Source organism: Podarcis erhardii (assembly GCF_964252035.2).
Source record: "Podarcis erhardii genome assembly, chromosome: 1".
NCBI classification, from domain to species: Eukaryota; Metazoa; Chordata; class Lepidosauria; order Squamata; family Lacertidae; genus Podarcis; species Podarcis erhardii.
Genome location: NC_138497.1, coordinates 98,305,529 through 98,332,321, shown reverse-complemented (window position 1 = coordinate 98,332,321; position 26,793 = coordinate 98,305,529). Strand labels below are relative to the sequence as shown.

General features: G+C 42.4%; 1 protein-coding gene across 3 annotated transcripts in view; it reads left to right on the top strand.

Annotated features, from left to right (window-relative positions):
- The window catches only part of NCKAP5 (NCK associated protein 5), a 647,162-nt gene that overhangs the window by 1,226 nt on the left and 619,143 nt on the right, over positions 1-26,793 (top strand). The gene's annotated exons all lie outside the window — the stretch shown is intronic.

Genomic DNA, 26,793 nt, shown 5'->3' with positions numbered 1-26,793 from the left:
GAAATTCGTCTTTCGAAGCACCTCAAAAAACGGAAAACTCTTTTGTCTAGCGAGTTTTTTGTCTTGCGAGGCATTCGTCTTGCGGGGCACCACTGTATCAGAGTTCAGAGACATATTCCAGCCAGGCAGAAACACTCAAGGATCCCAGCACTCATGGGAAAATGTGACACAATTTGTTAAAGTTAATCAAATGAAACTTTTACATGTGGCATGATAAAAGCATGTGGTTTTATCATGACAAGCTATTTGTTGTTTACTGTTGTGACAATTGTTTTCTCAAAATTTATCTTCTGTACCATGAAAATAGATAAAAACAGTATTTTTTAAAAAATGGATAGTGTGATTGAGGGACGGGACCTGGGCAGGTGGTATGGCCTGAAGAGACTCCCAAGGCTCTGGAGGGCCATCTTCAACCTGAGGTTTTCCTACTCCTGTTCTAGTCAGAGGGAAATGCTTTACTCTACATGCGTAGTAGGGACACAGGTGGCATTGTGGGTTAAACCACAGAGCCTAGGACTTGCCAATCAGAAGGTCGGCGATTCGAATCCCCGCAACGGGGTGAGCTCCCGTTGCTCGGTCCCTGCTTCTGCCAACCTAGCAGTTCGAAAGCACATAAAAGTGCAAGTAGATAAATAGGTACCGCTCCGGCGGGAAGGGAAACGGCGTTTCTGTGCTCTGCTCTGATTCTGGCCACATGACCCGGAAGCTGTAGGCCAGCTCCCTCGGCCAATAAAGTGAGATGAGCGCCACAACCCCAGAGTCGGTCACGACTGGACCTAATGGTCAGGGGTCCCTTTACCTTTTTACATGCGTAGTACCCAATGAAAGGCCAGTTGAAATGTTGCACACAACCCCTGGCTGGGTTCTTAATATCCAGTGAATGGATAGCAGGAGCCCACTTCATGCATTTAGCCTGGGCACATGAGGGTTGGGAGTTGGCTCCAGTGTTGCCAGATGTGACACCTCCACTTTTGACCTACATGTATTTAGTGCAAAAAGTCTGAAAGGGGGGGGGGTTGCAAGTGTGTTTGCCTGAATGTGTTTACAAGTTGCTTTTTAAGTGGGAACACTGATAGCGCTAAACATGATAAGGCGGGGGTAGTGAGTATTCCTGATGTTGTCAGACATTGAGGTGTGTGGCTCATGTGTGTGCCCCCATCTTTTCTCATCACATATTAAACCTGAATGCTCCAAAAGGGCAAGAATGTTCCCTTGATTTTGCATGTGTCCAATTGACGCGTGATCGTGATGGGGGAGTCCTTTTGGACCCGAAAGAGGGCAGAATGGGGCGTTGGCTTATGTGCACTCTGCCTATGTGTGTGGGGACCAGCAAAGCAACCCTCACGAGAAATGGTCGCTGCCTGTATTTTGTTTCAGTGGGAAGTGAAAATGCATTTTGCCCTAATTAACATTGTCAGATAAAGTGGAAGCCTGTAAGACAAAGATGGGAATATAGGAACCCAAAATGAAGGTGGGCTGATGCCTTTTAGCAACAACATACTGTGGAATCCTGCTGCCATGTGGCACTTTCTACCATATGTACAAACAACTAGCTTGTCACACATGGTGATGTTCACCCAATTAGCTACTTAGAAATAATAGGTGCCTCATACATTGTTTATGAATGAAGCAAGTTTGATGACAGAGCTTCAAGTGCCCCTTATCTGCCTCAGTGGAATGGAAGTTTCCCAGTATCTGGGAGTAACCTATTGAGAACTGAATGTGAGGAATTTCACCTATGTGTTTATGCCCTAATGTACAGGATTTTACTTGGCTCTTCTAAAAGTTTCTCCATCTTGTCGGAATATGCTTCCAATGAGCCAGGTTCCAAACTAGAGTTAAAATAAAGGATTTCCTTTCAATTTGGCTGTCAGATTTTTCAGACTGCCTGTATTTTCAGTTCTGTGTTGCTAATCCCTTGACTAGGTAATATTAAAGCTTGTCAGATGTATTTGAATGCAGATTTAAAAGCCCATGGCCAAGACATCTCATAACCTCATCCTTTACATTTTTGAAGTCTGTATATATTACTTAGGCATTCTGCTAGTTCTCTTACTGGATTTGAGGGGAGGCAGGGATGGTGGTGGTCCAAGGATTTTATAAATTGCAGTCAGAAATCCCAGAATGCTGGCAGACGCTGAGTATTAGACTTTTAATAGACCAGAACCATTTTTATTTTTTTTGCAAAACACCTCAAACCAGACAGCTGACAAAGCAACATGATGGGCTTGTAATATGGCATTTCTTCAAAAATGTCAGAATATGACAAATGTTAAACTGCTAAAAGTTTGAATCACTATCCCCTATATTATGTAGTGCTTCTGGAAAACATTTGTAATGTTACCTTCCAACTTCTATGCTTATGTCAGGCTTCTAAGAAACTCTCAGTGAGCCTGCTGATTGGAATCAGCGTGTAAAGATTTGAAGTGATCAACTTGATATATTTTTGCCTCTAAAGTTCAAATATAAAAGGGAGCAAAACAGTGTCTGTCTTACTTTCCAGCCATTTCTTTAGTGTTGCCAGCTTTTTTCTTTTTAACAGCAGCTTGGATATTAGCTTGGATATGCAGATGTGTTATTAGCATTTATTTCCATGTTCTGGAAAATGTTACCTGTCAGTGGCAACAGATAGGAGCCACGGCTCAGTGCCGGATTTATGTATAGGCTAGGTAGGCTGAAGCCTAGGGCCTCTAAATCTAGGGGGCCTCACCAGCCCACCCGCTCCCCAGTGGGCAGTCTCCCCTCTCCCAAAATTGCAAACCTAAGACTTCATGCAAGGGCAGGGCAACTTTGGCCCAGCAACTATGAGACTCAGGGCTAGCCAGTGGGGCCTAATTTGAAGCAGTGGGGCCCAACTTGATTTTTTTTGGGTAGGGCCGCAGTTCACAGCCAAAGTCTGCAAAATCTTAGCGATATAAATAAAATCTATCTAGATTACCCTGGTGTGGGGACCCCCTTAGGAGTAGACCGCAGGGCCCAATTTGGCCCATTTGCTCCAATTGCCTTAAGGTCAGCCCTGATGAGACTGTGCAGGGGGTGGACTGACAAGCCCTGCACCTTCTAGGTCCCTGGTGTCACTATTCAGAGTACAGAATCAAGGACTTGTTATGGAAATAAGGGCCACAGTTTTGTCACCTCTTCCCTCCCCCCCAAGCCTCAGGTTGATGAACCCAGGCATCTTTTATTCACAGTTGAATAAGCACTACACTACAGCATGGCCATAAACCTATGCGTTCAACCGCTGAAATATACACCCAATATGTACCAATGGAAAATTACGTTACTGCTTTATGAATGAACACTGTGTTTTATGAATGGACTCTGTATTTTGTGAATTACCTAAGAACCACCAACACAGAGCTCTAGAATCTGACAGCTAACCAATTGGGTACTACCAAACAGCGACCCCTGTTGCTGAATGCAGGTAACCAGCAGGAAACGCTTCATTTGCAAGGAATCGTGCAAAACAAAGTGGCACTAATAAAGAAAAGTTCCAGGGTAGCAACGGAAAGCAAACTAAAAATGCTTTTGCAGTTCATCAGAACTATCCTGCAATATCAAGTTATAGGAAAACTGGTGCTATTAACAGTAACCCTTCTAGTTGGTTAATTGATTCGGCAACTTCCATGCACATGACGTGTGATGCTAATTTCCCCCACAAAGAGTTAAATGATAACTCATCAGAGGCAGCTAGAGTTGCAAATGGCAACAAAATATATGTGAAATGAAGAGGAGGAGGTTTGCTCAAGTGTGTTGCAGGTTTGTTCAAGTGCGTTTGTAATGAAGTGAGAGCAGTAGTTTACTTGCTCGAATTAACAAATAAGAAAGTTTTGAGAATTTACGTGCTAGATTAAAATTGATTAATTCATTGAGAAGGGGATTGTAGGAAAACACTGGGGCCTAGTTTGAATAGTGGAGTGCCTGGTATCTGGTGGGCAACCTCATCCTTTATTTCCACACTATGGCTGCAAACCAAATCACCCGTCAGGAGAGCTATGAGATTCAGGTGAGGGTCATATGCCTTGTCAATCCCAGCAGGTATATAAGAAGCCTTTGCCCTGGCCGGGCCTTGCACCCCATAATTTTCCATCTAAGAATCCAGAGCCAGCAGGCCCAGAGTCAACAACCAGAGGCACAGCCTTCCCTAGTTCAAGGGTCAGGTCAGTAGTGGTACATGCTGCACTTTAATCAGTGGGAGACTGTGAGTGGGGGGCCGGCTGGGGCTGATAGACCAGGCAGGCAAGCTCTCCCAAGTCTCTTCCATTCCTTCCTTCCCCTTGGCTTGGACAGAGTAAGGCAAACACATGTGCCTGGCACTGGCCTCTCCCCTTCCAGGCAGGGAAGTCTATCTTTCACACTTCACAGAGCCCTGTTGGTGCCTGCAGCATGCACTGTAAATTGCCCACAGTAGAGAGAAGCCTTGGCGATCAAGGAAGGCAGCAGTGGGTAGGGATCCTTGGAGGGATCCAGAACTACCTGTAGAAGGCAGGATGCTAGGTTGGTAACTAGATCTCATCCAGTATAGGGGTCAGTTCAGGGTCAGAGGAACTGTGTTTTGTCTTATTTTATTTATGCCCGGTGGTGTTTTCCTTTTCTCTAAGAACTAACTTAGTTGGTCTTTAAGGTGCTACTGGAAGGATTTTTTTTATTTTGTTTTTCCTTTTCTCTGTTTAATTTAAAGTGCCTTTTGTGTTTAAAATCCTTTTATGTGTAGATAGTCAAGAAAATATTTTTTCTTTGTTTAAAAGCCCAGTCTGGTGCTGTGACCACAGTGTCTCCCCTGCTCTGCCCACTACCAGTGCCTTAAGAAGGGTCCTGTGGGGGGGGGGAGGCCAAAAATGTGCAGGTGCCAACCCTCTAGGAGAAACCCAAAGTCAGGGATTTTCATCTCCAAACCCCAGGAGTCAGCCAGAGGGGTCTCACTACCCCTCAAGAAAGGCATAAGGAAGTCAGTGTGTGGTGGCAGCTACTGAAGAGTGACAGAAGCCCAAGTTTATCTAGTTGAAGATTTATTTTTATTTTTAGATTCTAATCTAAGCATGAGTAAAAGATTTTCAAGTGGTGCTAGCAACCACAAGAGAGAGACTCTAAAATGCTATGATAATGAAGTTAAGACCAATCACCGCTTTCGTGCATCAACCACTAATTGAAGCAACAAGATATTTCTTGGAAACATTGCATACAAGAACCAGTGTTGTAGTTGCCAGCATATGAAAAATGTCTGACTTAAGCCTGCAAGGCACTTGAACCACACTTTGGAAGAAGATAATTTCTTTGTATTTCCAGCTTGAATCTAAACACATTTCATTTAAAGTAAGTACTATCTGATTTTGGTGGAACTTGCTTTTAAGTAAATTTGCTTGGAATCAAGGCAAGGAAAAAAATTCTTCAGTATACATTTTTAAATGACTTTAAAACAGCTTGTCAGATTTTGTATAATTGAACTATTATCTCAGAACCGTGTAAGTCTAGAAACTGCTTCTGGTCTTTTATGCTGCAGCTATTTTGTCTAGACTGAACATTGCTACGAGGTTGTAATTATTTCATAATTATCCTCTTTTGAAGACATATTGTTCACTTTCCTGAGGCCCCAAGGCTGAAGTCCATTGATCTATAATGGGAAATTGGACTGAACAAAGGTTTCAGTGTTAGCTATGTAATTATTAATTAATTTGTATACAGGATTTTCTCATGGTTGCAATTTTCTAGTCATTTGTAGTTTAAGCTTTATGTATCAAACCCGGTCAACTAACCCCCTTTCAGTGGAATAATTTACTAAAAAGCTTTACAAGTATTGATACAAGTACAGTTAAGCCTACAGCCCAAGAGTTACTTGTGAATCCATGAGTGTGTTCGACCTGGCATTTGTTGCTGAAGGTCAACAAAGGTTGTAATCCTTTGCATGCTTCGTTGGAAGTTAGGGTTGCCATATTTCAAACAGTGAAAATCTGAACAGAAAAAGTGTTGAGCTTTTTTTTTTTTTTTTTTTGCCCAAAGTTGTTGTCCTTTCTGGATGTATGGCAACCCAATTGGATGTACTTCCCACTTAAGGTAGGATTTCCTTCTGGATCAACACAAAATTTGTATTTGCACATCAGTAGGAATGCAATGGGACATGGGTGGCGCTGTGGGTTAAATCACAGAGCCTAGGACTTGCCGATTAGAAGGTTGGTAGTTCGACGGGGTAAGCTCCCATTGCTCCCCTGCTCCTGTCAACCTAGCAGTTTGAAAGCACGTCAAAGTGCAAGTAGATAAATACGTTTACCAGTGGGAAGGTAAACGGCATTTCCGTGCGCTGCTCTGGTTCGCCAGAAGCAGCTTAGTCATGCTGGCCACATGACCCGGAAGCTGTACGCCGGCTCCCTTGGCCAATAAAGTGAGATGAGTGCCTCAACCCGAGTCGGTCATGACTGGACCTAATAGTCAGGGGTCCCTTTACCTTTACCTTTAGGAATGCAACAGGCAGCAATTACAAGTGTTTCTGCAGCCACAGCAGGTGCTGTGATTCTCCAGCAGTTTGACCTCAGCCCCAGAGGCACACTCCATTGTCTCTCAAGACAAATGTATGTCAAGAAAAATGTGTATGTACTTGGAATCAAGGTGTAGGTGCTAATCAGGCTGTCAGTGCAAGCAGCCATCAGCTGCTGAATGAATCTGGAAATGAAATATTTAACAGAACCCACTTTTTCAATCTTATTGTCATGGATGGGGCATGGGGGAAACACACACCCGTATCCATTATTGGTTTGCTGCTGTTCTTAATTTTATTATGTATTTTGTGGTTTTTATATTGTAATTTTATGTTGTGAACTGCCCTGAGATCTATGGATGAAGGAAGGTATGCCAACAACAACAGTAGGTGTGTCTCTAGCTCCTCACCCCACTGCTCAGGTGTGATACTGCTCCACTCCTAATACATACATTACATTAGTAGCTGCCACTACCTGCTGAGTTATTTACTTGCCTCAGAGCAACAGGATTCTGCGCATACAATACTGAATATACTAACTGTGGACTACTGAGCAGGGCCTGTATTGATGAGTTCCAACTCACTTGACTTCAGGGCTGGCCCAATATATTTTGCTACCTAAGGCGAGGGACAATTTGGTGCTTCCTTCCTGCTGCCAGTCAAGGTACCAGAATCTGGCCAGACTGGTAGTTGAATCTCATTTCAACACCGACAATGAGACAGGCTCATCCACTGCACTCCCTCTAGGGTGCCCAGTGCAGGCCATAGGTATTGCATACAGCTCTCTCCATTCAGCATTTTACCAGCCTTCTCACCTTAGCATGTGCATCCTTTATTTTACTTGCTTGGTTTCCCCTTTGTACACAGAAGTTTGCTACAGATGCTGTGTGTGTAAGGAACCTCTTTGCACCTATGCCACAAAAGCTCTGTCAGGCAGATTGGCGCTGTCAGCTCTGACACCCTGATCACTTGTTTGCGGGAATGAATTACACCAAGTATCTTTCCCTCCTCTTCAGGTAATCAGCAGTAACAATCTGTTTTCATGATGATTTCTACATTACTCAGCCTGTTGCCACATATGCGTATATCTGGATGGGCAGTACAGAGAACAGAATAAAAATGCTCCTGTTGAATTTCTCTTTGTCAAGCGAACAGATTCATCCCTGTGAATGCAAGCCATCATTTTGCTGCCAAAAATAATAATAAAAGGAATGAAGCCAGGCTGTCCCTTATAAAAAAAGAACAGAAAGGAAATACTTTATGTATAAAGTTCTATTGTGACACATGTGGAATGTCATTTGTAAAGCAGATGCTGCATGTTCTTGGTAAGAGGCATGTAAATAATGTAAGCTGGCAGTTTTCACAAAAAAGCTTTTTATGGCGTTCTACATCAGATAATAGACACTAGAGTGGGAAAGGTACTCTGTTGTTGGCATTGTATCTGTGATCAATGTTTTGAATAACTACTGTAGAAACATTACAGGCGAAGGGAAGTATAGAAGATTAGTATGTTTACCCAGCTTAGTTTTGACTATACTTGCAAGAGCATTATTCTCAAAGGCTTTGAAATTCTGGTTTAGAATTATCTGTGTTTGGTATTCAAGACTCAAAAAACATTTGTGCTTATTGCTCTTTTATTCCTATAGCAACATGCGTGCTACAGGAGCATGTGGACTACTCTTGTCCTCTGTGTTCATTCCTTTGAAGCCAAGCCAGGAAATATGGCAGCCCCACCTAGCAAGAAAAGCTTGCTTATGCCCATGCTTTCTAGACTTTGGCCCTGGAAGAGTCATTGCAACACCCAACAATGTTGCAAGGTGCTTGTGTAACTTTGGGCTTCTCTCAACATAACCTACCACATAGGCTTCTTGTGACAATAAAAATTGGAAGGAGAAACATGCTCACTTGGTTAGAGCATGGTGCTGATAATGCCAAGGTTGCAGGTTCGATCCCCATAAGGGACAGCTGCATATTTCTGCATTGCAGAGGGTTGAGCTAGATGGTCCTCAGGGTCCCTTCCAACTCTACAATTTTATGATTCTCACACCTTCTTGAGCATCTTGGAGGAAGGGTGGAATTAAGAAGAAGTTGTTGTGGACCAGGCCCTGTGTTGATTGAAGGATGCACATTGTGCTCAACTCATTTCCCACAAATATAATAAAAGTAGGAAATACAATCTCTTCACAGTATGACTATTCCCATTCAGCAATGGTAAATCTTCCCTTGTGAGATGTGGACCAAATATGATTACAATGCCTTTGAGACAGGACTGCTCAGATTCAAAGGCAGGGTATGCATGAGGCTTGATCATCAAGATAAATGATAAACCAGATGACACAGACTGTTGTGTGTGTGTTTTGTTTTTTTTGTTTTTGTTTTTTGGCTGATTGCAATTTTTTACAATACCAGAAGTGTCACAAGCTTATGTTTACATGATTGTGTCATTAAAGATATGCTGCTGTTGTAAGTAGCTCATGTTTTGCTGCTCTCTAGTGGCTTGCTGAGTTAATAAAAACATTGTGTAAAAAAAAAAAAATGAACAGAACTGAAGAACACCTCTCTTTTTGGTCTTTCATAAGCACTACGAAAATAGTATGTTAATAAATCAGGGGGCTTTACAATCCCTGGATTTTATTTTTAGAAATAAAGGTATGTGTATGCTACAGTATACATACATACCTGAAGATAGATACCTGTTATGCAACATTATTTTTTTAGTCACTGCTATGGTGCATAGTGTGTCATTTATTAGGGCAACAACTTAATTGGTTAGATTCAAAAACTTTTAGGCTGCTGTCTTAGGATGTGGGAGGGGAGGAGCCCATTGGAATTGAGGATAAAGAAGTGCTCTTGTACTACCCTCTTTCCATCCAATTGGAAACAGTGGGGGTGGATCTGATAATAGATCTCCCTCTCCAAGGCTGGAGCTCTCTTTCTCCCCTGAGATGGAGATCCAGTGCTCCCCATAAACCTTGGGGTGCCCTTCTAGAACCCATGAAATTGTAGGCTTAATCTAAAAAGGTGGCCTCTCTGGGCAGTGGAGTTTTAAAAATATAAACAGGGATGGGCAACCTCAGGGCCAGTAGCCCAATGCAGCCCCACCCCCCACAGCTTCCTCCATCTGTTCCTCCTGGCTTTTTCCAGGCCCCTCTCTCCCCTCATTGCCCTTTTCCACCTTCTTCTTGGGCTGCTTGGAATGTTTCCTGGAGCTGTGGTATGACCTCTTGCTTGCCTTGATGGAGGATGCACAGAGGTGTGGAGAGTGGAATGTAGCCTACTGTGCAAAGAAAGGAAACACATACGTTACTGCACCCACCTTTGCCTCTGGTCTTCCCCGCAAACCTGGCCCCACTAACCAGCTCCCAGAGGGATGCCCAGGAGAGAATGCAGCCTTTGGCCTAGGAAAGTTTTCACAACCCTGTTATAAAAAGTGCAGACGGCATGCACCATCATAAAAGAGGTGGTTCTCAAAGAACAAAAAAGTGCTTCTAACTTCATAAAATAATTGTGTTGGGATTTGTATATCATATGAGTGTTAGATGACTTATTAATCTATCAATTTAAATTGAGAAAAGCCATAGTTTGTATCCAAGCTTTGCCTTCGTGGAAAGTACTAGTGTGGCACTTGATATGTCCCCACTGTTACCTTAACTGTCTGGAACCTGAGGATTGGGTAACCCTCCAGAACAGAATGAAACATGCAAAGGGTGGCACTAGGTCAGGGGACACGTAGAAATTGGGTGGGTGGAAGTTCTTTTTGCAAAGGCATCATTTACAGCTCTTTGCTTTTACCCATATGCACATTTAACCAATTGACTAAAACTCACATGCTTCATCCGATTTGAAAAGGTTTGCAACTGTACATTTTATATTCCTTTTGTGAGTTTGGAAGAGGGGGAAAAGTTATTGTTTTGAGCCTTGTTGCTTTCAGTTTAGCTTACATTCCGGATCCTCTTGTAACAGTCTCTGTCCTGGCTTCTCAACTCCCCAACAACTCAGATTTACTCAGGCTACTTCTCACAAGCTGTCAGAGTTGTGAATAATAAAATGATATAAAATACAAAAGACACAGGCTTGTGTACAATGTAGCGCCAAGTTAAAGTCAATTAGTGGTATATGTGTGCTGATGGAACATTGTTGAACAATGGGAAACACAATATAATGGCTTCCCCAGCAAGGATCAACTGATGTTCAACAAGAGTCAGCTGCCACATAAGGAAAAACACAAGCATATTACCAAATATTGTTGTGCAGCATATTGCACAACAAGAACCAGCTGTTTCACAAGAACCATCTGTTGTGCAACAAGCTTCCACTACTGCAGATGTTGCTTTGGATTCCTTTGACAGAGTCTAATAACCAGATACGATGGCACTGGGACACAGTTCTCAAGCTGAGTCCATGATGTCTGAACTGGGTCTATAAGAATATATTACACAACATACTGAAAATAATCCCTCGCCCTAAACCTACAATTTAAGGATTTTCAGTGTTGCAGCATTCATATGCCTGAAAGACTTACATTGCCTAGAGAGAACCACACCACTTCTACTCAAAAGAAAACCAATCCATGCATTTATCTTCTTTCATCTGATTATTTTTGATCTGAAATGATGCTTATTTATTTTAACCAATAGTGTTGGGAGTAGGTAGTAGCACCCTATATAGCACAATGGGAAACCGATTATGCTTGATATTGGCTCAATTCTCCCCATTCTCATTAGCAAGAATTTGAACTGATTCCAAGGTATGTAAGTTGTAAATAAATTGTTGTGGTTTTCTGTATAACAATTCCACCATTACCTCTAACCATTCAATATGCAGTATAGTAGTAAACATTGTGAAGAAAGATTTCGGCTCTCTTATCTAAAACTAGATTTTAGATAAATTTTATTGCATGGAAAAACTGTCACAAAATATGTCAAAATTGCTGTTACTGATGCAATGATGGACTTGCATTAGGTTCATGTTTCATTCTTTGAAAGATTGATACATGGCACAGTATTGATACTGTCTCACCTCCACCATATACCTTCCCCCTTCCTAAATGTAATTGATCACATCTTCTCTCTGTGTTTTCTACATGCATACTATTATAACAAATATGAGTGGCTTGGATTAACAATACTAGCTGGGATGTGCTTCCCTCTGCTGGTTCATTTATAGAATACTGTAGGTTTGAAATTAAAAAGTAGAAGCTAAGCCAAGGGGTCAAATTTTATACTTTAGAAAAATGCACGTGATGTTTATGCAGGATTTTTGTGTCGGCATCATGTAGGTAGGTCCTTTAATTAATTGGTATTGTGAAAATTTGGAACTTGGTTGGTTGCATTTGGTTGGTTGCAGTGTGGTTTGTTTGTATTGGGGGCAGGGTGTTGGGTCAGATTAGTCATATTGATTCGTATGCTATTGGGGGGAATAGGTCACTGTCCCTCTCCCCTCTGTCCCCAACTGCACAATGTCTATGACAATAGTGTCTCAGACTGAATGTAAACAAACTGAAAAATACTCTATGGATTGAATATGGAGACACTATATGTACTTTTCTTTGTTTGTTTTGTAACACAAGAAAATCTTCAATAAAAGCTAATTTAAAGAAGAAAAAAAGAAAAGAAAATTGCAGATGGTAACAGTCCATCCAGGACTGCACCACTTCAGAATGCCTAATTACTTTCTCACCTCAAAATATATCAATAATAATAATAATAATAATAATAATAATAATAATAATAATATCACTTCCCATGAAGCAGCTCAAAGCAATTAATAATATAATGACTCCCCAGATGCTGTTGGACTCAAGATTCCATTGGCCCCCAGCAAGCATGGTCAAAGGGATGAATAAAGCCAGATGGGAATCTCCAGAGCGAGGAGTTATGGCCACACTGGCGAGGGCTGATGGGAGTTGTAGTCCAACACATCTGGAGGGCAACAGGTTGGGGAAGGCTGGTATGTCCCAGCTGCAGTGGAACTCCACCTCTGAGCAGGAGTTCCATTTGGGATGGGGAGGGCAGGAATCACCACCTATCACCTAAGTGTTGGAAACCACATGTTTTTATTTTTTACGAGCAGCTGTATCCCTTTATGTTCCTCTGGGACACATGAAACAACCACAACACATGTTTTTAAAAGAGCACTGTTTTGGCATTGCACTTTAAAATCTATTTAAAAGCAGCAGCAGCAGCAGCAGCAACAACACCAGCTATGGAATTCCAAAACAACCCCCCAAACAAGCTACTTGGGATCATCAAGACCCGAGTCTAAATTGTCCTTCTTTTACTTCCACACCTTTGCTATGATGCAGAGGTAGGGGTCCTGTGGCTTCCCATATGTTGTTGGACTCCAACTACCATTAGCCACACCAAGCATAGCCAAAGGCCATGGATGATGGGAATTGCAGCCCAGCACTATCTGAAGAGCCACAGGTTCCCTGTCCCAGTCCAATGAAATCTTTAAAAATTGAAATCTTCCCTTTGTGTACTCAAAAGTATATTCCAGTGGAATTTACCTCTGAGCAAATGTCTATGTAGACCTTGCTGTTAACAAGTTTTACTTTTTTTATTGACAGCATTGAAAATGGCTGGAATTCAGTAGCTGAAATTTATTCACTATGTGGTTGATCCTGCCAGTCCTTTTTATCTAGTAACCCACTGATTTCAGTTTCCTGACATGTGACTTCCTGACATGTGGAGTTACTTCTCATGTCAAAGCTTCACAAATAACATTTCAACAGAGGGGGCCTCAGTGTCCTTATTGTTGGGATGTGGGAATGGAATCCAATTTCTCTGAGTTAATGTCTTGCTTGATACTGTTGTTCTCTGAGAAACCCAAGGTCTATCAGTCTATTTAATTACCTGTCTACCCTTGTGTCTAACACCAGCAAGGCCTTTTGCACATTAGGATATGGCAGAGGATGCAATCACTCAGTCATCTGCCGGCTCCACTAGATGACTTTCTGAAATGCATCCCCCCCCCCATGGGACTACTTCACTGCTTGCTCCTCATGGAAGACTATGTTTAAGAGGAGGCAACAAACAAGCCTCTAATTCAGGGGGAAAACCAGAAGGTTTGCCATGTGCTTCGCAGGCTGAACCGACACATGTGGTAATTGCAGCTATCAACATACAAACTAGAAACATGAAACTGCTAGGAACAGTCAGCCACATGGTGCATTGCTTCTCGCTTCTCCTCTCTTCGGAAATAGACCCCAAATGTAAACAGGGAGTCTTACATGGCAACTCACCACATGGTGACTGATGCTAGCAGTCTGTATGTAATGTAAACTTGCAGTGTGACAGGACTGAAATAGACTGTTTGTTGATATCTATTTCCAGACGAAATTGAACTTATGGAGATTCTCTATTCAGATACGGCTTTCTGTTTCAAAGACATTGGCCTATGTAACCAGGATATTATTATATATTAAAAATAAACCACAGTATTGGCATGTATCTCAGAGATCATCTAGTCCAACTTCCTGGTGATGCAGAAAATGCACTGCTTCAGCATCCCTGATAGGTGGCCATCCAGTCTCTGCTGGAAAACTTGTAACTAAGGACTCTCATCCAACTCTTTCTGAGGCAGCCTTTTATACTGTCAAAAAGCTCACACCACTACTATGTGCTTCAAAACATTTATTCTAAACCCCCTTTATTGTAATGTGAACCTGTTGATGCGGGTCAAATCCTCTGAAGCAACAGAGAATAAATTTGGTCCCTCATCTATGTGACAGTCCTTATTTAAAGTTGGCAGATATACCATCTCTTATTTGTCTCGCTTCCAGGATAAACAAATCAAACACCCTCAAAGTTTCATTAGTCTCACCGTCTTTTTCAATCTTCTTTGGACACATTCCAGTTTTTCAATATGGATCTCAGAACTGGACACCATATTCCAGGTCAGGCTTGACTAAATCAGAAAAAGGTGGTACTGTTATTTCTCATAACCTGGAGACTACTTCTGTTGATGCAGTTGAGGATTGCTTTAGCCTTTTTATGCTGCTGTGTCACACAACTGAGTCCTTTTTTTTATTGTGGCCTACTAAATGCCCTATATCCTTTTCACATGTACTGCTGTCAATCCAGGCATCAGTTATCCTGTATTTGTATATCATAGTCTTCTTACTTACGTACAGAATTTTATACTTATCTTTGTTGAAATACATTTACTCAAATTTTGCCTATTTCTTTATCCTGCCACCTTGGATTCCATTTCGAAGGATAATTGCAAAAGGAAACGATAATACAAAATTGTTCGGCAGCTAGTTTTAGAAGTGCAAATAAACCTGAGCAAAATGCACAAGGGCTTAAGCTGGTTGGGATCCTCAGCTTCACAGACAAGTTCTTTTGGGAAAATGGAAAACAATGACAACAATGGTTCCAATTGTTAATGTTATTTTACAATCGAGTAGCTTTCTGTATACGGCACTCCAAAGGGCATATGAGATGTAATGCAATCTATTGATGTTATGGTAAATCCTGTGTACAGTGGCCTTAAGGTGGCTAAGGTGGGAGGGGCAATTGGCTGGACCTCTGCTGTCTACTTTGGCTTCTTTTGTGAAGTGAGCCAAAGCAAATACCAGCTTTGTTATAACACAGCCTCTCTCTCCACCCCCTCACATGTCATTTCCAAGTCTAGCTCTACCACCGATACACAAGCAGCTGCTTTGCCTTTTTGTCTGGGAATTGCAGATGAAGTCTAGTTACAGCCTTTTTCTGAAGGCTGGCCATGCCTGTCATGTAAAATGTCATGGTGCCAGCTTTGAAGCTGGCTGGACAATGCCCCCAAAGCAGTAATGCCAGCAAGTAATGAGTTGAGAGAATAATCGTATAATGCAGCTGGTGCTCCTCTCAGCAGAGGCCCTTTCGCTGGGCTTGCTCTTTGGTCTTTATTTGCCTTTCCACTTGATGATCTGGTTCACAGGTAGCAAGTGTGAAGAGTACCAGAAATGTTGAAATAAGGGAGGGCTGCTTCACCTTCCCATCAGCCTCCAGCATTGTGAATCTGGGCTGAATCAGAGTTCCATTAAAGTCAGCAAGGCATGTTGCCACATTATCTATAGAGAAATAAAATGAATTTAAGACAACCATAGGATTGTTTCTGGCTTCTCTTTATCAAAAGAAATCTAGTGAACATGCCTGGAGAAAAACTTCATCATTGCAGAACTAAAGCAACACAATGCAGTTTAAAAACAACGGCCACAAATTGACTGTAGTGCCCTGGGTAACGACTCACGCTTCCCATTTTGGGAAGCTCATATTTTCCCTTTTTCCAGTCTAGCAGTCATTCAATGAAACCAAATCACAGAACGGGATCCCTGCTCTCTGCATTACAAGGCCAGCTGACAGGTGGAGGGATTGATTTAGCAGAGTCTTGCTGCTTCACAGCAGGACTCCAAACAGACCCTGACAGAAGGAAGAGTGCAACCAAGGAGCCCAGAGGAATCAGGTGGCCCAGGGAGACAGTGGGAACTCTCATAGTCTTGGCATCCTCAGTCTGAGCAATTTATCTCTGAGTGGAGCTGCTAATCTCTTGTTTTGCCCGTACCTCTATATGCTTCAAAACTGGACCACAAGCTTGTCTCAGGTGATGCCATCAGCTATAGATTATTGTTTGGCTGTTACCACTGCTGTTTTGTCCATCCCATGTCTCTAGCTCCACTGGGCCCTAACCCCCAGCTTGTTCTGCTCCTCTTACATACTTGTCTGCATAATCTAAATGCACAGTTGGCTAGCGGCAAGAGGGAGGAAATCAAGGGAGAGCACTGGATCCATTACCACAATCACCTCAATTTAGAGGAGTCTTTATTGGAATCCCCAAAAGACAGGATATTGAGTCTTGTTCAAGAGGAAAGTCTCTAACACAGCCAAAGTCTAGATTAGCAGCATCTGTACTTAAGTAAACTGGCTGCATGATTTCAGCACTGGTTTTCTCATCCTGTTATCCAAAGTCTGTATTTAATTTTGCTTGTATGTTTACTTTTTAAAAAATGTTCAGCTCACTTTTTATTTGAAAACAAAAGGCAGGTCACAGCAACAAAACCAAAGAACAATACAATCTGAATCCCATATTAAACATATTGCATCTGATGCTGATAATAGCTATACACTAAAATATCAGCTAGTCAAATCAGTAAGAGCTGCTCTAAAAAGAAAACTGGTGAAGCCAGACTTTTGTAGGCTTTTGTAAGCCACACTGCTAGGGTTGGATCCACTTGGGAACTCCTAATTGGAACTCCCAAGTGGATCCAACGTCTGCTGAAGGTAATGTGGCTTGCATTTGGCACCCAATTTAAATGTTACCGAATGCAAGCTGTGCTTGCAATGGAGTAATTGGGGGCTTGCTTTTGATGCCAACTTTAAATGACACACCCGATTGTTCCTTTGCAAGCACAGCTTGCATGAATTCAATTCTGTTTAAATTTTGTGCTAAATGCAAGGTACACTACTTCAGTTAGGAGCAGATTCACCTGATGTTAGGTGACTGACAGGGATGAGGGAGAAAGTCTATGAAATTCAAAGTTTAATACAGTGGTACCTCGGGTTAAGAACTTAATTTGTTCCGGAGGTCCGTTCTTAACCTGAAACTGTTCTTAACCTGAGGTACCACTTTAGCTAATGGGGTCTCCTGCTGCTGCCACGCCGCCGGAGCACGATTTCTGTTCTCATCCTGAAGCAAAGTTCTTAATCCGAGGTACTATTTCTGGGTTAGCGAAGTCTGTAACCTGAAGCTGCCTTATGAGGAGGATGCTTCATCTGGTAGTGCTCCCTTGGAGCTGACCAAGGTCTTGGTCTTGTGGGCTCTCTGCTTTGTATTGGATGTTTGGACACTAGATGCTTTCCCCATGAGTCTTGACCTTCCATGGAACTGGGCACTTGGGCTGTGTCTGCAAAACACTAGCTGCTTAGTTGAATTTTGAGCATGTGACAAAGGCCTAAAGAGTAGCTTAAATACATACATCCCTACATACACATGAACTTCCATGTGATTGGGACTCTCAATCCCACACAGGAGGTGTCACACATACAGTTGTCCATGCACAGGCTTCCCCTTCAAACCTTTCTAAAATTCATGGCGTTCTAGAGAAAGCAGCTGCAGGGATGCACAGCCCTGCTCCACTGCCATGTGACAATGTATGGGGAAAGGTGACTGAAATACCTTGGCCATTTTGGCACATTTTAGTCCTCTCATTTTGACAGAGTAAAGTACAGGTGTCCTGTTTACAGGGTTGGGCAGTGCTTATGACCACGACTACTGAACATGTACAGAGGACTCCATGGCATGATGCCTTGCCTAGTGGCCCTGACCTCATGCATGCCCAGTATACCTTTTGAATTGAGTGGCTCTGATCAGGAACCCTGAAAGACAGGGTCCCGGGTTGCACCTACAGAAACTACACATGCAGTGTTTTATTGTGCATTCTCTGGGTGGCAATAATGTGAGAGCAGTGGGAAAGCTTCACAGAATAGGTAATAAAGCAGAATGATGTGTGGATGGCCCAATATGAATCCAGCATTAAGGCACTGTTATTGCATCAATGACATGTTGCAGAACACCCACACATCCACACACACCACCCATCTAGAGGGTTCCTGTATCTTCCCTGCTTTTGCTTTATAGTTTTCAGATTTAAGTTTTAAGGATTTCAATTTTTAATCCAAGGATTGAGTGCATATTTTGATATTTGCAATTTTCGTATACTATTTGTTTACATCCATTTCAAAATGTGTATGTTTCGATAGCAGCACCTTTTCATACATTAATAAAATTAGTCGCAGTGTGGCTATATATTAGCCCCAGTGATGCTTGCATTCCCCAGCAACTAGTATTCTGAGGTAGTCTATCTCTGAATACTTGTTGACTGGATAACATAAAAAGAGTGTAGTTGGGCTCATGTAATGCTTGTGGGTTTCCCACAGAAATCTGGTTGGCTAATGTGGCAACAGGATGCTGAACTAGATGGGACATTAGCCTGATTCAGCAGAGCTCTTTTTATGTTTTTATACTCACTCTATTGTGAATGTATGGCTGTTTATTGCTGGAATACATCAAGGAGAAATGGAGAGAGAAAGTTTTAAGTATAGGGTCTTGCTCCAGCCCTTTATTATGAGTGGTTTTTCATTTAACCCCATAATATCAGATTGCTACAGTGTATTTTAGGGTTTGCTTGTCATTGTGGGATAAACTGTAGCCAAACAGCTAAAACTACAGTTTCATGTGTTGAGTGTGTATGTGTGTGTGCGCGCGCGTGTGTGCATAGAAGGGATTAATTTTGATTTCAAAGAGTGAAATTGTATACAACAATAGGGCTTAAAAGCAAGGTAGTTTTCCATTAAAAAAGAGAGAGAGAAAAATTCCCTAAAAGAAGGAAATGAGATGCTCGGTGTTACATAATAAATTGGACAAAATTCAGTTCAGTGTAATCAGATCTGTTTGTGTAACAGTGGAAATATTTACTGTGATTGGTGGCTATTCATTCAATGTTTAATTCATGAGCAGATTAATGTTTGGATTAATTGTTGTCTGTTGTACTGGACTCTGGCCTTGTGAACTACCCTATGGACTTCAATATTATTATTTTTAGATTTTATTTTATCATACTTTGATTTAGACTTTTTAAAAGGATAATAATGCCAGAGAAGCAGAAACAGGGGGTGGTGAAATGTTTTATTGCCCTCTTTGGAAAAACATCATTATCATTGTGAATAAACTTTGAAGACTGAGGATAAATTAGACCATCAGCTTCTAGGAACCAGGAAGTAGTAACAAAACTGCAGCAGCTCTTGGGTGGAAGTATGCAGCACAGCAGCCCCAGAGTAAGATAAAGCAAGTCATGGTTGTCTGTATATTACTGCACTACACTTGAGCACACCTATAAGAAGCAAGCAAACTTCCCCACTGTAAGTAGTTGGTAAGGGGAAGAGCGGTCCTAAGAAGGAGCTGGAGAGAAGAGGGCCATGCAGGACCAGGCAGTGGGGTGTGTTTCCCCTTGCCCAGTATTTACTGTGCCAGTGCCAGGCTGGCTTGCTATATGTGAGGGGCCTGAGGAGTGGGTCCCTTGGGGGATCCACAGGACTCTGAATCCAGAGTGCCCCATCTCTAAATGCCTCATTCTAGAGCTTTCAGGTGGATGGAGCTCTCTCTCTCAGTGGCGCTCCTCTCTGCCAGTGGAGGCCAGTAGAGAGGAGATTGTGTGCCATTGATGCCCGGGGATTAGTATTTCTCTGGCTGTGTGTGAAGTGCAGTATTAGACGCAACAGCACTTTACAAATATCCACTTCTTGCTGCTATACAAACCATTAGATGTAACACTATCTTATTTTTCTGACTTAATTTTCCGACTTCCCTAGTACATGTGTACCAGATACCAATTTTCTGGATGCCTTAAAATTTCTGCATTTTGAAAGCACTTTTTTTATCTACACAGGAGCCAGGGCAGTGAAGAAAGCATCACGATGGATGGTAATATTAGTCCTAATGATTGCATATCTCATTTGTTCAATTATATTCTAAATGTTCCACTTCAGTAAATTAAAAAATAACTTTTGTAAGTGAAAACCATGATATGTTGTAGAAATGCATGGGGTGGTGTTCATCAATATATGTTCTCAATTAACTCATTTTTAGTCATTTGTTAGATGGGAAATAAAGCTGCTCAGGCCATATCTGTGCATGAGGTGCTGTACTGCTGCGGCTTTGCATGTGCTTTTGGGTTAGTGGTGGAGAGTACATGCTTTGCTTGCAGACAGCCCCAAAGTCTCTTCCCTTCCAGTAAAAAGAGTCACTCATCAGTAGTAGGACAGTCTGAAGATCTTGGGAAGCCACTACGTGTCAGAGCAGGCAATACTGGGCTAACTGGAGTAATGATACTGTAAGGCGATTTCATATACCTGACATATGCCCGACTGGCCAGACAGGAAATAGAGGTGCCAGACTAAAGGGTATGCTTTTCGGGGGAGAATTTTTAAAAAGTGAGAAATGGAAGTGGCCAGCCCACCAATAACCTTGTGTCGTGTGGAATTGCTTTGAGATGCTTCATAGGAAGTGATTCATAAAAGAAGCAGCAGCAGCAGCAGCAGCAGCAGTAGTAGTAATAAAAGCCACTGAAGTTCAAGCAGGAGCTGCAAAAGAAGAGCCTTCCTTTGCAGTCCTGACTCGTCGATTCCAGCCCCAGCTGCAAAGAGGGAACTGGGAGCATGCTCTTGCTACCGATACTTCCTTTGCAGCCCAAATCCAGTGCTTGTTGAATTTGGCACCTTCTTCCTCTGCAGTTCAGGGCAACAGAAAAAAGGGCCAATTTCAAAAAGTGTCCGCAAAGGAAGAATTTGGAGTGTGCTCCTGATGGTTCGGCCTCTGCAGCCATTTTCCTGCATCTGATGTCATATAATGGGGTCTTGAAAGTTGGGTGCAGTTTGCCAGAAATGGTTTGGCAGGCCTAATTAGGTTCATGGGCCAGGCTTCCCACCAATGCCTCTTGGTAATTATTATTTATTCCATTTATATCCCACCTTCTTCCCAAAGGTGCCTTCGGCAGGAAACACATCATTAAAACCATTCTAAAACCAATCACATTCTCTCAGCCTATGATGTCAGGGTTGCCTGGAGCAGCATCTTTCAGCCATCAAATGCCTGGGTTAAAACAGGGGTGTTTTGATGGAAAGAGGAAGAAAAGTGGTGGGTAGCAAAGGAGCTGACAGGGTGGTTGGAAGGCAGATTGTCTATGGTGCCAATAAATACAGGGCTGAAGAAAAGGCCACAATGCACATACCTGCATGGCTCCTGATATTGCAGAGATTTTTTAGTGTTCTTCTTCATAGACTTGTTCACCAGTGACGAAGGACTTACTGGCATCTATCTGGTTGACATGTCTGGGTGCTTGGGAGCCAGGCTGGGACTGTGTCATCTGAAGGGCTGAACTTGACATCACTCCACAGGGCAACGCGGCATATGAAGAGCCCTGCTGATTCAGAGGGCCACTCGCAGCAACATCTTCATTTGCACAGTGGTGAATCAAATGCCTCTGTCCTATGAGAAGCCAACAAGGAAATCCTATGATACCACGCTCAAGGAAACACCAGGTTTCCCAGTGTATCCATACAGGCAATATGTATATGAAAGTGCGTGCAATAAAGACTAAAACTGCGACATATAGAAAGTTGCACATATTTGACGAAAGAGCAATACATTCTAAAACATTTCTAAATGGCAACAATCGCTTTAGTGTGTCATGATTATGAACTGCCACCAGATGGCAGTAGATTGCCAGTGTGAGGAAGAGGCCATGCTTAACAGAGCTGCTTCCTGCATATCTCGCCCTAGTGAGTATCACTCCGATAGCAGGACAGGAGAAGAAAGAATTTATAGGAAACTCCCTAGCTGAACTATTGTGAAATCACTGCAAAAGCTGTTTCCCTTGATCCATTACATACTAGCTAGTTTCAACCCGGGCTTCCAAATTATGGGCCCTGTTTAGGAGCTTCCACTGATGCTAATGTTGTGTTACAGTTGGTACCTTGCTGGCACTGACCTTTCTTATGCTGAACAGATAACCTAAGTGCTCATAATTTATCTTATTTTATTTAGTGATATCTACAGAGGGTGCTTTGAAAATTTAAAAATGTCACAATATAATACAAGCAGTTAAAACACCAAACTCAAACAACAACAACAATATTAGCAGACATATGCATTAATCTACAATTCTGTGCCATACTTCCTCTCCACCAAAGACCTGGCAGAAGAGGTGCATCTTTACCTGCCTCCTAAAGGCATCTGTGTAGGGAGGACATTCTAGAGCAGCCTTTCTCAATCTGTGGGTACCTAGATGTTGTTGAACTACAACTCCCATCACCCCTAGCTAGCAAGGCCAGAGCTCAGGGATGACGGGAGTTGTAGTCCAACAACATCTGAGGACCCACAGGTTGAGAACTGCTGTTCTAGAGTTTCAGAGCTGATGCTGAGAAGGCTCAGCTATGGGCCCCTTCACTCCATGTATCCCTGATTGGTTTGGCCACCAACTTCCTGATCTCCTTTGCTGATCATAAAGAACAGGAAGGCTGAAATTATTGTATGTCTTAATATTATCCTCAAACACAAGGCTGGCTCTGGGTCTGTGTCAGACCCTCTTTGAAAGGCTTGGGATCCCACAGAGAATCCTGCCCAAACTGAAGACCCAAAGGCAGCTGGAAGAGCCCCATCTCAAAAATGTGTTGCCTGGTCACCCCAAGGGCTGAATGTTGGAAGATTCAGGACAAATAAAAGAAAGTACTTCTTGACACAGCACATAGTTAAACCATGGAGCCTGCTCACAGAGGCCTGTTGGCTTGAAAAGAGGATGGCTTGAACCTAGATGGCTTGAGAAGAGGTTTGGACAAATTCATGGAGGTGAGGGCTCTCAATACTTGATGGCTATGCTCTGCCTCCACAATTCAAGGCAGCAATGCTTCTGAATACCAGTTGCTGGAAGTCACAGGGGGGGAGGTTGCTCTTGTGCTTAAATCCTGCTTATGAGTTTTCCATAGGCATCTGGGCAGCCACTGTCGGAACAGGAAGCTAGACCAGATTGGCCTGATCCAGCAGGCTCTTATGTTCTTAAATACGGGCACAAGCTCATAAAGTTTGAGGCATGTCCCTTTAAAAATGGGTTGTATTTGAGGATAGTTGATAGTGCAAACTGTTGATGGATATTTTATTGTATAGATTATACTCAGTTTGCTTGATAAGCATTGTTATCCACGCTGAGGCTGTATAAAAAGAGCCCAATAACATACACACATAAACCTCAGGCTGAGGAATCCTTTTAAAAAGAATGTGAGTTCACGCATTTGTATACGTTAAAAAAATAACATTTACCTTTTTATTTACAGTGTTTCTAAGATTAGCAGTATCTATTATAGTAGGTAACAAGATCTGAGCCTCAGGAGGAATAAAACGGATGTCTATCAAAATAACAGTCTGTAAAATAAATATCTTTTCTTTTTCCTTAAAAAAACACACGTTTTGTAATCTAAACAGGAAGCATTCCATAATAATACAGACCTGGTCCTATGTGCGTAAGGAAGATTTGCAAATGGATATTTGTGGTGGGGGCAGGGAGGAATAAATGGAGTAAACTGCATTTAATATTCTACAGATGCAGCTGTACTGAGTTAAACCTGCTGAATGACTTCACCACGACTTCATTACTCCCTTGTCCCAGTCATAAAAAGAGAAGCAATTCGGTGATCTCTAAAACCTGCCAAGTATTTTACTAATCCCCTATCAGATATGGGAAACTCTTAGAAGGTCACAGGGGTGGCTATTTAACACTTCCCCTTTTGGCCATCATTGTTAATAATATGCAGTCGTGTATTCCTGTGTTTTGGAAAGCTATGGCCCACAGACATATATAGATAGAACGGCAGATGTGAGGGTTTTTGCTGTGGGTTTGAACAGATCTGCCAACTTGCTTTTAGTTTTCAGACTTTCCTTGGCAAGCATGTGTGATGTGTATCCACACAATGAGCACTGAATTGTTTTGAAGAGTATGTTTATTTGTAAAGACGCGGCAGACACTTATGAGGAGCCACAGCTAATTGTGGCCATCCCACCATGTATAAGCCCTGTGCATCCACATATTTTAGATAGGATTGTGTTCATTACATGACATGCAGTGCACATGCTGAGAGCACAATGGGATATTTATGCAGCTAAGCAGGCCTTGGCATTTGTCTGTGTCAAGTTTGAAAGTGAAAGCTGGAAGCAGATGTAGTGCTGGAAGACCTACAACTGCTCTGAGGATTTAAGTATTAGGAAGCGGAGGTTAGATGGTTGTATAGGAGGAGTCAATTAGCTCAGTCAGCCAAGAATACCTGGCTTCCTTGTGTTCAGTTCATATGCAAGCTAACTTTATTATTTTTTTAAGCATGAGACTATCACACAGGGATGCTATTTAGTTCAGACGTTACAAGAGGAAGGGCTTTATCACCACTGAGGAGCAAAGCTACATGTTACACTGTGGAGGCCCTGATGGCCCCATCTCTCTAGGTGCGGATGGTATAGAGAAAGGGCTGGGGGGTGGGGGGGCTGCTAACCTGTTGCTCTCCAGATGTTTCTGAATTCAACTTCCATTTCTCCTGGTCATTGACCACACTGACTGAGGCTGATGGACGTTGTAATTCAGTAATACATCTGGAGGGCACAGGTTAGGCACACCTGTTGCAGAGTGAAGAAGAAAAGGAAGGGAAGGGAAAGTGTAAACCTTCACCTGAAACCCCCCTCACTTGCTTGCTCACATTTGTGTTTAGGACCTATGTTTACACTACAAAAACCTGCCAAATACACAGGGGTAGAAGTGAACTGGCAATGGGGCTGTTTCAGAGGAAGTGCAGGCTGCTGTAGGGGGAAATTAAGCACTGCCTTCTCCTTTGCTGCTTCTTTGCTTCATAGCATTTTCTCTCCCAATAGCACTTTAAAGGGAAGAATTGGGCATTGGGGCCTCATTACACACAACTACAGTGCAACATGTAATTGAGCCTTCATGCATTAGATGATGTATCTGAATAAGATCTCACTTAGCTGCCAAGCTAAGGGTGTGGTAGCTGGGATTGGCGAGCAAGGCAAGCAGTTGTGCAGCCCCTAGTCTGTCTCAGAGTCTAATTCTGTTCAATGGAGGACACTTCCTGATTATTTGTGCGCTTTCATTACATTGAAAATACATTTTACTCCAAGACAAATAATGAATATATATGGGTTCGACTTCCAGAAATAGATAACAGGAATGGGAAAAGCCAGTTCTCTGAATATCTGCTCCACAATGCTTTATTATCTATGTGCAATCGCTGCATAATAGCGAACGCTGCTGCTTCACCTCTAAGTTATGTCTGTGCCCTACACCCATTCCAGGCATTTTTCCACTGCATTGAGCAACCTATTTGGGTGTGTTCCTTGGCTATAATTCTAAATTTCAAGTGGTTTGCAATATCTTAAAGAACTCTGAGGTCTGAATTACTATTGGTGTCAATTCACATTAAGCCATGTTTGATGCTTTGACTATACAGCTCAAGATAACTGGAAAACTACACTGTCTTGTTACAGTAACTTATCATTGTAAACTAGAAGCATAGCTTAGCTCTCTTGTTGTGGTTAATGGGACTTAATATTGAGATGGTGTACAAATATTCCATGAAATATAAGTGAATAAATAAACCACCTGTGGCATTTGTATTAGGTGGGGGTAGGGGGGTGGGGTAAATTTGGTTGCATCGTATTATTCATCCGATATAAATATACTTTTCTTTATCCATGTGTGAAGCACAGAAATCTAGGGCAGGGTTTGGACTTGTGTCCCTCTCTAACTTTTCTTTTTATGAGCTGAAGAGTTTTAATGAGGTTCTCCCCACCCCCTGCTGTGTGAAACTTTCCAGTAATGTTCATAATGCTACACCAATCTCTGATAGTAAGATAAGTACCATTATCCCAGTTTCACAGTGGCACAGAAGAGTGGGAGTGAGGGAGGGATGTAAAATTCCTGTAAAAATTGCTACATTGGTGCCAAACACACTGATGGCTTTTGTGGGAAATTGCAGGCGATTTTCTCTCTCCCCCCGTCTTTTTTGCAAGAATATCTTATTGTATGCTCATTTACTGCAGAGGTCTCTAACTACAGTAGCAAGTCACTAATGCATTAAAATGGAATAGAAATACATTTCTGGTGAAACAGACACTGGCAAAGGAGCAGTTAGATTTCTCTCTGCGGCTGTAACAAGGATGAGGCCTGAATCTTGGGAGTATGTGGTGTCTAGGCTAAAGGGCGATTTTCCTTGTGTTACATTTTGATGCAGGAACTGCTGCAATACAGATACATGTAATTTCTAAAGAAAAGATGCTAGCACTGTCAGGAAATACCAACTGTCCCCAAAGCCCTTTCCCTTAATAGCTATCATGTAGGGACAGTCCCTATAATTACTCACTGATGAAGGAACAGAACTCAGCACCAGCTCTGGGTTATTTATACCCATAACCCATTAGGAGCCCCAGCACTGTAAACAAATGCCAGGGCTGAGCTGGGCTAAACTATCTGTCACATTTTGAGAACCATGCTGTGACTTTTCTCCGTATTAGCAAGCATTGCTCCAGTTTTTCAGAGGAGTGATACCAGAACTCCACCTTGGACTCCCGCAATAGGGTTTGCAACTGAGTGGGCTTTTTCTTTTGTTTTTTTAGTAGCACTGGAAGGAGCTGCGCTGTAGCAAAGGGGTGGGGAAACCTCAGGTCTAGGGGCTGAATATGTCTTTCAGAGACTCTGGAGGACAAGGCAAAACCCTACAAGACACTGCATAAGTTAA